The 13187-nt window shown below is 36.3% G+C and overlaps 1 pseudogene; it reads left to right on the top strand.

Moving 5' to 3' along the window:
• LOC128644882 (serine protease inhibitor A6-like) overlaps positions 1 to 12268 on the top strand; it is a 43118-nt pseudogene extending 30850 nt beyond the window's left edge.
• Positions 12269 to 13187: the final 919 nt, after the last annotated feature.

A 13187-nucleotide genomic window follows, 5' to 3' on the forward strand; every position in this document is an offset into this window, starting at 1 on the left:
ACTAATTTATAGCATACAATTTTAGCAAAATTAAAATAACTTAACCTTCATTTTCTGATCGGTCTAAAGCTCCTCATGCAGGATGGTTGAAGGGGCAGACACCTATACACTGCACAATTCAGTGATGACTCCGGATTTCTATCTGAAAGTTCAAAGCAGCAAAGCCATAAAAATAAATCACATACACACTGTCACAGCAACATGAGGAGCATAAATGCCGGTGGAGCTAAAAAAACAAAACTGACCATTTAACTTCCCTGTAAACCCAGCCCCCGCTGCATTCTAGATTTTCACTACGGAACTTGTGCAGGGCTGAAGTGAGAGGAGTCAGTGGACTGTGATTTCATTCTGCTACTGCCAGACACATTTACATTTACAATCCTGACTGAAAATCCTCACCTGAGCTAAGCCCCTCATTCAGAATAGAGCACCCGTGCAGTCACCTAGTGCGTACACTGAAAGTAATCAACCCCGGTCCTCAGACATTCTTACACACTCGCGTAGAACTGGTAGAAGCCATGTACAGGCTGACAAACCTATCTGTCCTTAAGTTCTAGCTAATCTAATTCTGCCCCTCGTACTAGTAGAGAGAAGCCAGACAGGACAGGGTAGAGAGGCTGAGCAGTCAGTGGCAGACACAGGACCTTATTACTACTGTATTATATCCAAGGTCCTTATCACAATTAATAAACCCCGCCATACCTTCTGCTCCAAGTTGCCGCACTTCCTTGATGTCTGCAGGGGGGAGAGGAGGGAGGAGCCAGTGTCTGCTGATGCCACTGCCTCCACACACACAGCTCTTAGTGTGCGAGTGTCACGTGACAGCTGGCTCTCGCACACTAAGAGCTGTGCGGTAAGGAGACCTATGGGCTGGCCTGTAGGTGGCGCTGCTGTCAATGCAGCTTTAAAGTGGAAAGAGCTTTTGCCTATACTTCTATCTATCGCACGTGCGATAGATAGAAGTATTAGGCAAATGCCCATTCCACTTTCAGCCTAAATAAGGCAATTTTAATGTTTTAACTTAAAACTGCAGTGGAGCAAAAGTGGAGCCTGGAGTATTTTTTAATTTAATCAGCAAAATGGTTTAAAAATTAAAAAAAAATTTTTATTTCTGACTCTTATTTTTTTTTTTTTAGTGGTTCATCAGGGGTCAGGGGGCATCAGGGGTCAGGGGGTTCACGTGCTCAAGTGCTCCTATAGAGGGGCCTCCACTGAGTTATTTGCTGTTTAACACAATCTGGCCTAAATTACAAGTGGTACGCTAATAATAGCGCAGGTCGCAATGCGCAATATCACTAGACCACGCTAAGATTTGCGTGCAGCTTGATATTACAAGTCCATGGCAAATCCCATTTACCAGAGAATGGTTAAGATGGCCGACATCGCTCTAGTGCAACATACTTTCAATGGATTTAGCTCTAATTAGCACACATATTACAAGTTGAAAGCTAAAACTTTCCCCTCAAGCAAAAGCAAAAACTGTTCTAGAATATTTTGTGCGGATGAAGTGTAAGGTTTAAAAAATGTTCACAAAAGACATAAAAAAATATTAAAATAAAGTATTTCACTCAAATATACACCTTTTATAAAAAAAATGTAAAATATTTTAAAGGGATAAGGTATATAAACATTTTAACATACTAGATACAATTGAAAGAAAAGCTATACAACCTATGCAAAAGTTACGAAAGCAGCAAATAAACTAAACACAAAACAGAGGGGCGCCTCATGTGTAGATCAAAAATACCACCATCAAAAAAACATCCATAGATGCCAAATGGGTACTCACATGTAGCAATAGCACCCTTATGTGCTGGTAGTTGCAGGCTGATAACTCAGGGTGTATCAGCTAACCCTTGTCCTGGCTTCAGACTGGAAAACAGGATGCAAGTTCCAAGAACAGTAGGCCCCAGGATGTAGTTCCAACAGATAATAAGGTGCTTGCACTTAGCTTTTGTGAAAATAGTTTATTTAAAAATCACATTAAAAACATCAAGCAATAAGTGGAGGGGGCATAGACATATAGCCCCCTGTATGCAACGCGTTTCTCGGCTTCTAAATAATCGCAGTTTCTTTAGGCATAAAGCACCTTACAACATCCTGAACTGTTTATTTTTAGTGCCTGATCTGGATTGATCTGAAAGGAGGAGAGCAGCCGTCCATCCTGTGCCTTCTGTTTGGTACCACACACGTTTGTGGACAGTGCATAGCACTAGCCCACCTCTTTAGGACTTTTTATTACTCTACTATTATTATTAATTTTGTTTCTGATTGCATTATATATGATATTGTGATGCTGTATACCTAACTGTTGTATCTTTATTGCAGCTTGTTTATTGTACGGGCTTCAGTCCACTGTTATGTTTTTTGTTAGAGAGCGCCCCCTCTCATTTCTGGTTGTATTTGAAAGCAGCAAAGTGTTTGACTGGAGAGGGCTCCAATGTGCTTATATATATATATATATAGATAGATATAAATATATATATATATACTGTATATATATATATATTTATATATATATATATATACACATACACAGGTGTATATAAATATATATATATATATATATATATATATAAGAAATACAATTTCCAGTCAATTATCTCTCTCTCTCTATATATATATATATATATATATATATATATATATATATGTACAGGTGGCCCTCGATTTACCACGGTTCAATTTGCACCGTTTCAGAATAACAACCTTTTTTTCAGTCATGTGACTGCTATTAAAAAGCATTGAGAAGCAGTGCATTGATTAAAATAGTCAGTAGGTGGAGCTGTTCCGCTTGTGTTGCAGCAAAGATATGCAAGGCCAAGCAAGCTAAAATAATCAGTATAACTGGTCCTGAGCTATCGAGCAGCTTTCATAGGAACAAGATCTTCCGGTCTATAGAAAAATGCAAGTAAAGTCTGTGTTGTGTGATTATTTTATTAGGTTTATAATGCTGTTTAGCAAATGTTTTTGTTTATGTAACTTAGTTTAATTATATATTCTGTGTTGTGTGATTATTTTATTAGGGTTTATAATGCTCTTTAGCATTTAAAATCTTCATGTCCAAAGCTTTAAAAATAATGTATAGGTGCCTGGAACCTAACTCCATCACTTCCCATTAAATTTACAACGGTTTTGATTTACAACCATTCCTTCTGGAACCTAACCCCGGCGTAAACTGAGCGCTACCTTTATATAATACGTATTAAATGTGTGGGTTTCTATATATATATTTTCTTTTGTAGAGTGCCCCATAAGAAGTCTAACAGAGAGAAGTTAGCACGTCGCAATATCTGAAGTCCTGAAGTTAACAGGCCTAACTTTACTTTCACTTGTAATACGTGCACAAACTACAGTTAGCGCAACAACAAAACATTAGAGCGCCACTTGTAATCTAGCCCTCTGTTTCTTTTATGATTGAGCATAACATTTTTATTTTAGTTTTTCAATATCCCAGTGCTAGCAACTAATCATAGCTCATTTTGTTTAATATATCTACCAGTACACTGAGTTTTAAGTGTTATTTTGTTTGTGGACGGTCTTTACCCCAGATCCAGGCAAATCTAAAGGAAATACAAGAGTTTGTATTGGTATTTTGAAATAGTGACTGGTTTCTGATGGGGCCATTAAAGCACTGTGCTAGAAGTCAAATAAGATAACAATTTCCTGAAGGTATTATTTAAAGTTTCCTTCTAAAAAGCTAATGCACTATTTCAAGCGCATGCTATATGCCTGAAATAATGTTTTTAAGGGGGGGGGGGGATTGGATGGATTCTCTAAATGTGTTTTTTTCTATTTTTTAAAAAAAAAAAAAAAAAAAAAAAAAAGGTAAATATGGCTGTTCATTTCTGCAAAATGTCACCACAAGTTTTTATTGATTGCTTAAAGGGACCAGTAAACACAGTAGATTTGCATAATCAACAAATGTATGATAAAAAAAGACAGATGCAATAGCACTTAGTCTGAACTTCAAATGAGTAGTAGATTTGTTTTCTGACAATTTAAAAAATGATGGTCTCTTTCCACTCCCCTGTACCATGTGACAGCCATCAGCCAATCACAAATGCATACACGTACCATGTGACAGCCATCTGCCAATTACAAGATGCAATATACCTTTCTTCTGTGAATTCTTGCACATGCTCAGTAGGAGCTGGTGACTCAAAAATGTAATATTAACAAGACTGTGCACATTTTGTTAATGGAAGTAAAATGAAAAGTTGTTTCAAATTGCATTGTCTATCTAAATAATGAAAGTTTAATTTTGACTTGAGTCTCCCTTTTAAGTTAAGTATGTAAAAATAATAATCTTATTCTGTCTGAGATAATCCAAGTGCTGTTTCACTTTTATTTTTTGCAGTTTAACCTTTTAACGCCGTTATGCCGTTCTATTCCGTCATATTTACACTGGGCTTTAAAGCCGTTATGACGGAATAGAACGTCATATCAAACGGCTGTCCTGAAGCCTTCTGCGCTTCAAGGACTTGATCGCGGTCTGGAGGGCGTTCCTAGGGTTGTAGGGACGCCCCCCCAGATGCGATCCAATAATTGAAATCTCGCGATCGTATAGGTTTATAAGCTGCTGACATGTGGACTATTAACCTATTATTAAATCTGACATTTTGAATGCATTGGGTTAAAACTGCTGACTACAGTACCATTAACTTCGTTAACAAGATTCCAGGTAATCTTATCATCTCATGTCAGCATAAAAAGCGTACTATCCACCAGCAAACAGTATTAAGGTAACACAATAGAAATAGAGCTGTATTAACCACAGGTTTAATTGAAACACACAGTAACAGTTGTGTATGACCAAGTAATGTCTTATCAAGATTAATATTATTTAAGACTATTCCAGAATATTTAATTCTGTTAGGTCCATTACATGGATATAAACACACAACCTTTACAGGACCTCTTGTTATAAGTGTGCATCAGGTTCATTAACTTGCTGCAATAATACTTTAGAAGGTTTCCAGTATAAACCAGAACCCACCTGGCTTGAATCCACTGATACAGAACAGGCCGACCACTGAATCTCTAGCATCTAAGTGTGTTTTTAAATTTTATTTCCAGTGTTTTATATTAAGTTTGACTCAATAAAAGTTATGTTTTAACGTGGAACACGCAAACTCACTAGACCATCAGTAACTCTATTTTTGCCCTAAAGGAACTAGGTCTTTCCATACTATCTAGAATTATACCCTATATTAACCCCCAAGAGTGCTATACATGTAGTCTGTCGAGTTAGAGCCCTACCTCTACCTAGTTTCACATGTTGAATACTACACAGCACCTTCAGCAGTCCATATCTGTATAGGGGAATTATCCCCATATAAATTAGGACAAATTGGGGCCAATAGGGAATTAGAGATATTTAAGCCACTATAGGCTAAGTAGTGCCGTTGATACCCCCCCTCTCTCTAGCAAAATTTGTGCATAACCTGGTTACCAGGTTTTCTCATCAACAGAGCACACCTATATAAACCTTACAAAGACCTACTATACATCATGTCTTCCAAATGGGAAACAGATAGAGCATCTAGGCAACAAAAAAGAGAAACTGATTTAAACTTGGTTTTTGAAAATCCACAAACGAACACCTCACACAACCCAGATTCTATGAACCAAACATTAAAGGAAATTCACAAATTAATGTACAAACAGGATAAAGTATGGTGGAACCATCACTTTTTTGAAAAATATATTGAACTCAATTTAATCCCAAGAGGACTAAGAATCCAACTGTTCCTGCTTTCAAATTTAAAAACCCAGAGCACAGTAGTAGAATGGGAGAAAGCTCTCTCAGAGTGTTCAGCTAAATTAATGCAGATACTAATCAAGCATGATAAAGCTGAATATGATATTCTAGAGAGCAAAATACAAGAAATAAACATCAAACTACAAGAATTTGAAAAATTACAAGAATTTGAGCCACTATACAAACAATATCAAAAGGAACTGGACAAATATGAAGAGGAAATAAAATCAACAAAACAGGGTAAACTTTCCAGAGACAAAAATGACTACTCTAACAACAAAGTATATAAATGGAAAAAGAAGTCTAACCCTAATACTAACAAACCTTCCTAGGGTAAACATTATACAAAGTGATGTCTCGGACACAGAAGGAGAGGAATCAGAAACACACGAATCTGACAGTGAACCCTCTATTCCAGTAACAGATAGCCATATGAGAATCACAAGGGGCAAAAGGAAAGATTTTTTAGGAGGAAAGGCCTCTTCAAGTTCAGACATACCAGAAGAGGCAGGGGGGAAAAGGCAAAAAGAAACAACAAAAGCCAACCACACAACAAAACAAAACAAGAAAGGCTGGAAACCATACCAGAGACCCCCAAGCCCTTCTCACAGATGAAGTAGACCTCCCTAAGAATTATCAACTTATCCTCAAAACTTTTAACAAAAGACCATATAGAGGTTCTCACAAAAGGCATGACCTTCTGTCCTACCCCTGTAACAGACAGATTCGAAATAATTAAAGACATTCAACTTTTTCTCCGGAAGATTGCTTTGAAAAGATTCCATCTAACTAAAAATGGAAGTGACCCAGATTCACTCTCTGATGAAGAAAGAACCACTTTGGAAAATTTAGAGATTCTCCTCTCTGAAAGTGAAATGCAAACTGTAACTGAAACAGGTGAACTGCAAACATCAACTGAAACAAGGGACAATTGGAGAAATAAAATCAAAAACAAATCCTCTTTCATGCCCAAAATGTGCTCCCAACTACAAGTCTACAATGATATTGTCTGTGCAAAGATAATGTCTATCCCTGAAAATAACAGAAATGCCAATCAGAATTTAACATTGAAAGAACGTAAGGCATTAAAAGATATGCAATCCTGGCAAGACGTCATCATAAGAAATTCAGATAAGGGGGGCAACATTGTTCTGTGGCCTATGAACATGTACAGATTGGAGACAGATAAGCAATTAAGAGATCAGAGTTGTTACTCAAAATTGGGGTACAACCCAACTCAAGATTACTTGAACAAGTATATTAACTTGATACAAGGGGCCAAAAATGATAACATCATAGACAATAAAGAGTACAACTTTCCTAAAGTTACAAAACCTACAGTGGCAACCTTCTATCTGATCCCCAAAATTCACAAGAACAAACAACATCCCCCAGGCCGACCAATCGTTTCAGGGATAAACAGTCTCACTGAAAAAGCAAGTCAGTTTGTAGATCACAGATTGAGAAACTATCTAACTCAAATAACATCCTATGTCCAAGATACCACAGATGTACTCAAAAGATTGGAAAACATTCATATCTCATCTGAAACATGGTTGGTAACGGCGGACGTAGAATCATTGTACACATGCATTTGAACATGATTTGGGCTTAGAAGCAGTGAGGTGGTTCTTACTATGGATCAGAGGAAGACAGATTACATGATGAGTTTGTATTACACCTACTCCAATTTGTACTCAAACACAATTATTTTACTTTAATCATGCTTTTTTTCTACAGAAAAGAGGAACAGCAATGGGTACATGCTTGTGCCCCTACCTACGCCAACATATTTTTGGGATGGTGGGAGCAAAAATATGTCTTTTCTGATCAAAACTCAGAGTTTCTAGAGAAAATTCCCCTCTGGATGAGGTTTATAGATGACATACTGCTTTTGTGGGAAGGCACCAAGAATGAATTAGATCTCTTTCTCCAAAATCTTAATAGGAATAGGCTCAATATCAAATTGACTCATGAAACCAGTTTAACAAAGATCAACTTTCTGGATTTAGAAATCAGTAAAACCACAGAAGGACTCTTATCCATGGATGTGCATAGAAAACCAACAGCAACTAACAGTGTTTTACACAGCACAAGTGCACATGCACCAAACACTATAAAAGCTCTACCAGTGGGCGAATTCCTCAGAATGAGGAGAAACTGTTCCTCAGATACCAACTACAACAAAAGGGCCAAAGAAGTAACAACAAGACTATTGGCCAGAGGTTACAGTAAAAGAGCAATTAAAAAAGCCGAACATCGAGCTAGATGCACTGACAGGAATGAGCTCCTACAGAAAAAACAAAAATCCCAACAGGATAACATTAGATTCATATCTACATACAATCCAGCAAGCCCACAAGTAAGGAAAATCTTACAAGATAACTGGCATATTGTACTATCAGACCCTATCCTAAACAATATTCTAGGACCAAAAATCCTAACTGGTTATAGGAGAAGTAGTAATCTCAAAGATCTAATCAGCCCTAGCCATCTGCAAAAGAAAAAGACAGCTACGGCCTTTACTAAAGGATCCTTCAAATGTGGCACATGTTCAACATGTTGTCACATGGTGAAAACACATACAGTAAAGGACAGATTTAACAAAACCCACAAAATAAATTCACACATTAACTGTCAAACAGAGGGAATTATATATGCAATCAAATGTACATGTAACCTATTTTATATAGGGATGTCAACTAGAAAAATAAGAACAAGATTGCAAGAGCATCTTAGAAACATCAAAAATGCAGTAAAAGACCAACAAGCAGGAAAACAACTAACATCAGTAGCAAGACATTTTATGAAAAAACACAATTGTAGACAAAGTGATCTGAAATGTTTTGGCCTACAAAAAATAAATCTGGGTATAAGGGGTGGAAACTTAGAAAACAAATTACTACAAGCAGAAAGTAGATGGATTTTCTTAATGAACTCAGTCCAACCCTCAGGTCTTAACGAGAATAATAATTTCTCTTCTTTCTTGTAAATACTGTGATTCACAATCCCATAGGACCCCAAGTGTGAGGTTAATACTCATAACCCTATAGGACCCCAATCGGGAAATATTATACAACCATTAATCTGAATGGCTAAATGAATGCGAAGACTACTGTCAGTACCTGTCGAATTAGTTTTTTATGTATATTAAGATCATATGCCAATGGGAACTATCAAATGTAGGACCTAATAATATACAACAAAAAGAACACATTCCTATATAAAAAGATTAATTACTACAGCCACCAAATGTAACATTGCAATGGCTAGTAAACACAACACTGTCACAATCACTTCTGGTGCAAACCCTTAGACTAAGCTCAATTCACTCGACTTAAGTAAACATCAAATAAAATTGAAACTTTGTAGTAAGTTTTATATCACACAATAGATACCATCACTTAATAATAAGGGTATCTACACTAAATCTTTTTGACTCTTAAGTTAACCCGGCACAAACACAGTCACATAACTAGACTGATTTATACGTATTAAAACAAACACAAACATCCAGCTAGCACAAGTGCACAAGACACTCTATTTTTGCATCTTTTGGTTGATTATTCACTTCTCTCTATATAAAATTTTATAATTTTTATTTTATTATTTTTTTACCACTATTTTGCCATAAGCAACACAATTTCTGACATAAGCACTGCACATTTATCTAGCAATTAATAACATGTTACATTTTAAAATTTAGTTAATAATAGTCATCTCTATCAAAGCAAGTTAAAAGCAAGGAAAACAGGATGACAATAATAATTTTATTATCTCTGAAAATAAAAAATAAAAAATTGCTTTTACAAAACACATATCCCAATAAACAACGTTATGGGAATAAATATCACAATAGTTCAAAAATCGCGACCAAATGGCCTTTAATAACAGATTGACAGTTCTGATAGGAATACACCAATGTTCTGAAATGAATTGCAATGTATTAATAACACTATGCAGCCTCCACCAGCATGATACGGGGATCCAATAGAAAGCATTGAGAACTGTGACGTCATCAGAAGGGCGGGACCCAAAATCCTTTAAATAATCAGTCAGTGAGCGGCGCGCTCACCCTTTGAGAAAGCCGTTAGGGCGAAACATGTTAGGGACGTTAGGGAATTGGTGAGGAGTCCTGGAGCTCCTGTATTTTTTAGATGAGCCTTAGAATGCTATAGTATCAAACCTGCTCTAAGTTTATTTATATATTAGCCTTTGGTGGTTATTATTCTGGTTAGAATTTTACTAAGTTGGTTCTTTACATGCTCGATAATTACTTAAGAGACTTGATGCGCAAAACATACTAAATCTGTACATCTAGTTTTGGGGCAGAACTGTGAGAGCCACTCGACACAGACACAATTTTACCGGTAAACTGGGAACCAAATATTTGATAAACAATATGGGCATATAACCTAAAGATTACCGGTTAAATTACATCCACTCCATCGGCTACATACCGGGTGGTGTGGTTAGCAGTAACCCCAATTGAACCGGTTTAACCGGTAGTGCATGACTGGGCTGAAATTAAACAGCTTTTGTGCTTCGAGTGAGCTACACCTAAAACTCTTTACATAATCAGAGAACAGCTCTGTTACCCATTGGCAACAACTGCCACACTACAGTTACAAATTTACATGCAAAATGTGTCTTTATCAGTGATTTAAATTGTAACACAGCATACTCAAAATGAAAAGACAGAACCGTACATGAGTAACAATAGTATGTATGTTATTTATTAATGAGGATAAACACAGCCTGAAAAATAAGATATAAAAAGTGCACATTTATCTCTTTTATCCAATTGATAATAACGGCTACATTATAAATATAGGTTTATAAGCTGCTGACATGTGGACTATTAACCTATTATTAAATCTGACATTTTGAATGCATTGGGTTAAAACTGCTGACTACAGTACCATTAACTTCGTTAACAAGATTCCAGGTAATCTTATCATCTCATGTCAGCATAAAAAGAGTACTATCCACCAGCAAACAGTATTAAGGTAACACAATAGAAATAGAGCTGTATTAACCACAGGTTTAATTGAAACACACAGTAACAGTTGTGTATGACCAAGTAATGTCTTATCAAGATTAATATTATTTAAGACTATTCCAGAATATTTAATTCTGTTAGGTCCATTACACGGATATAAACACACAACCTTTACAGGACCTCTTGTTATAAGTGTGCATCAGGTTCATTAACTTGCTGCAATAATACTTTAGAAGTTTTCCAGTATAAACCAGAACCCACCTGGCTTGAATCCACTGATACAGAACAGGCCGACCACTGAATCTCTAGCATCTAAGTGTGTTTTTAAATTTTATTTCCAGTGTTTTATATTAAGTTTGACTCAATAAAAGTTATGTTTTAACGTGGAACACGCAAACTCACTAGACCATCAGTAACTCTATTTTGCCTAAAGGAACTAGGTCTTTCATACTATCTAGAATTATACCCTATATTAACCCCCAAGAGTGCTATACATGTAGTCTGTTGAGTTAGAGCCTACCTCTACCTAGTTTCACATGTTGAATACTACACAGCACCTTCAGCAGTCCATATCTGTATAGGGGAATTATCCCCATATATATTAAGGACAAATTGGGGCCAAATAGGGAATTAGAGATATTTAAGCCACTATAGGCTAAGTAGTGCCGTTGATACCCCCTCTCTCTAGCAAAATAATCTTATTCTGTCTGAGATAATCCAAGTGCTGTTTCACTTTTATTTTTTGCAGTTTAACCTTTTAACGCCGTTATGCCGTTCTATTCCGTCATATTTACACTGGGCTTTAAAGCCGTTATGACGGAATAGAACGTCATATCAAACGGCTGTCCTGAAGCCTTCTGCGCTTCAAGGACTTGATCGCGGTCTGGAGGGCGTTCCTAGGGTTGTAGGGACGCCCCCCAGAAGCGATCCAATAATTGAAATCTCGCGATCGTATGCACGATCGCGTAGTTTCAATTTGTCTACATCGGAACAGGTGTTCCGATGTAGACACTTTAACCCTGTCACGAAAGGGTTAAAGTGACAGTAAACAACATTCAAGATTTTTCAAGTCTGTCAATAAATTAACATACTATTTAATTGTGAATTTAGTAATCCATATTCACCTTATTTGCTGCAATTGTTTTTCAAAAGCCAAACTCCACCCAGACTTTATTAAGATCTCACACTGAATATTTATTTTCCAGGCTCTTCACAAGTCCATACTAGAGGTTGATGAAAAAGGGACAGAAGCTGCCTCAGTCACAACTATTGAAATGGTTCCAGATGCACTATTTCCAACCATGATAGTAGAAGATCCATTTCTCCTGCTAATCTGCAGTGATGACACTCATAGCATTCTCTTCATGGGGAGGGTTACAAACCCAACAAAAAATTAAAGAAAAACTTTAAAGTTAAACTTTATGACAGTGATGCAGATATATGTTTATTGCAAATTGTATTACATATTTTATAAATGTAATAAATCTCTGCACAAAACATAAGAGTGTGTTTATATTGTTATATATTGCTATAATGTTAATATGCATCAATTTTTCATTTGCAAGTAATTTACTAATGTAGTTCACTATAATTGCTATTAAAGAATCTGATGAATACTAATGCTACTTTTGACATGTTATATTAAACTCTTATATTTATTTCATGTAATTTGATTAATTTAACCCTGGAAGCATAGGCGGCCCTAGTGTTTTAGGGAGTTGACTGCCTAAGGCCTTGCTCATGATGGGGCCTCACACAGGGGCATAGAAAAAAATGTGTTCTATTTGTTTTTGCCCCATGTAGGATTAGGTAGTATATTCTAATTATGAAGCGCAAAATAAGGCAACGAAGGCCCCATACAGTTGCGCAGCTGAAGACATGCATAATGGATGAATGGGGGAAAATTCCGCTTGCTAAACTTAACCAACTGGTATCTTCGGTGCCAAAATGCTTAAAGGGCCACTAAACCCAAAATCTTTCTTTCATGATTCAGATAGAGAAAAGAAATTTAAACAACATTACAATTTACTTCTATTATTTATTTTGCAAATTTATTTAGATATCCTTAGTTGAAGAAAAAGCAATGCACATGGTGAGCCAATCACACAAGGCTTCTATGTGCAGCAACCAATCAGCAGCTCGGAGCATATCTAGATATGCTTTTCAGCAAAGAATATCAAGAGAATAAAACAAATTACATAATATAAGTAAATTAGAAAGATGTTTAAAATTGCATTTTCTTTCTAAATCATGAAAGAAAAAGTGTGGGTGTCATGTCCCTTTAATAAGTGTTATTAAAAGAAAAGCTGATGTTACACAGTGGTAAACAGTCGACTGTCACAATTTTTTTGGAGTGTGTTGCAGTCATCAGATATAAAATTAGTGTATATTTTAAAAATACATTCAATTCACAAAGTTAAA

Source organism: Bombina bombina, chromosome 1 (genome assembly GCF_027579735.1).
Source record: "Bombina bombina isolate aBomBom1 chromosome 1, aBomBom1.pri, whole genome shotgun sequence".
Lineage (NCBI taxonomy): Eukaryota > Metazoa > Chordata > Amphibia > Anura > Bombinatoridae > Bombina > Bombina bombina.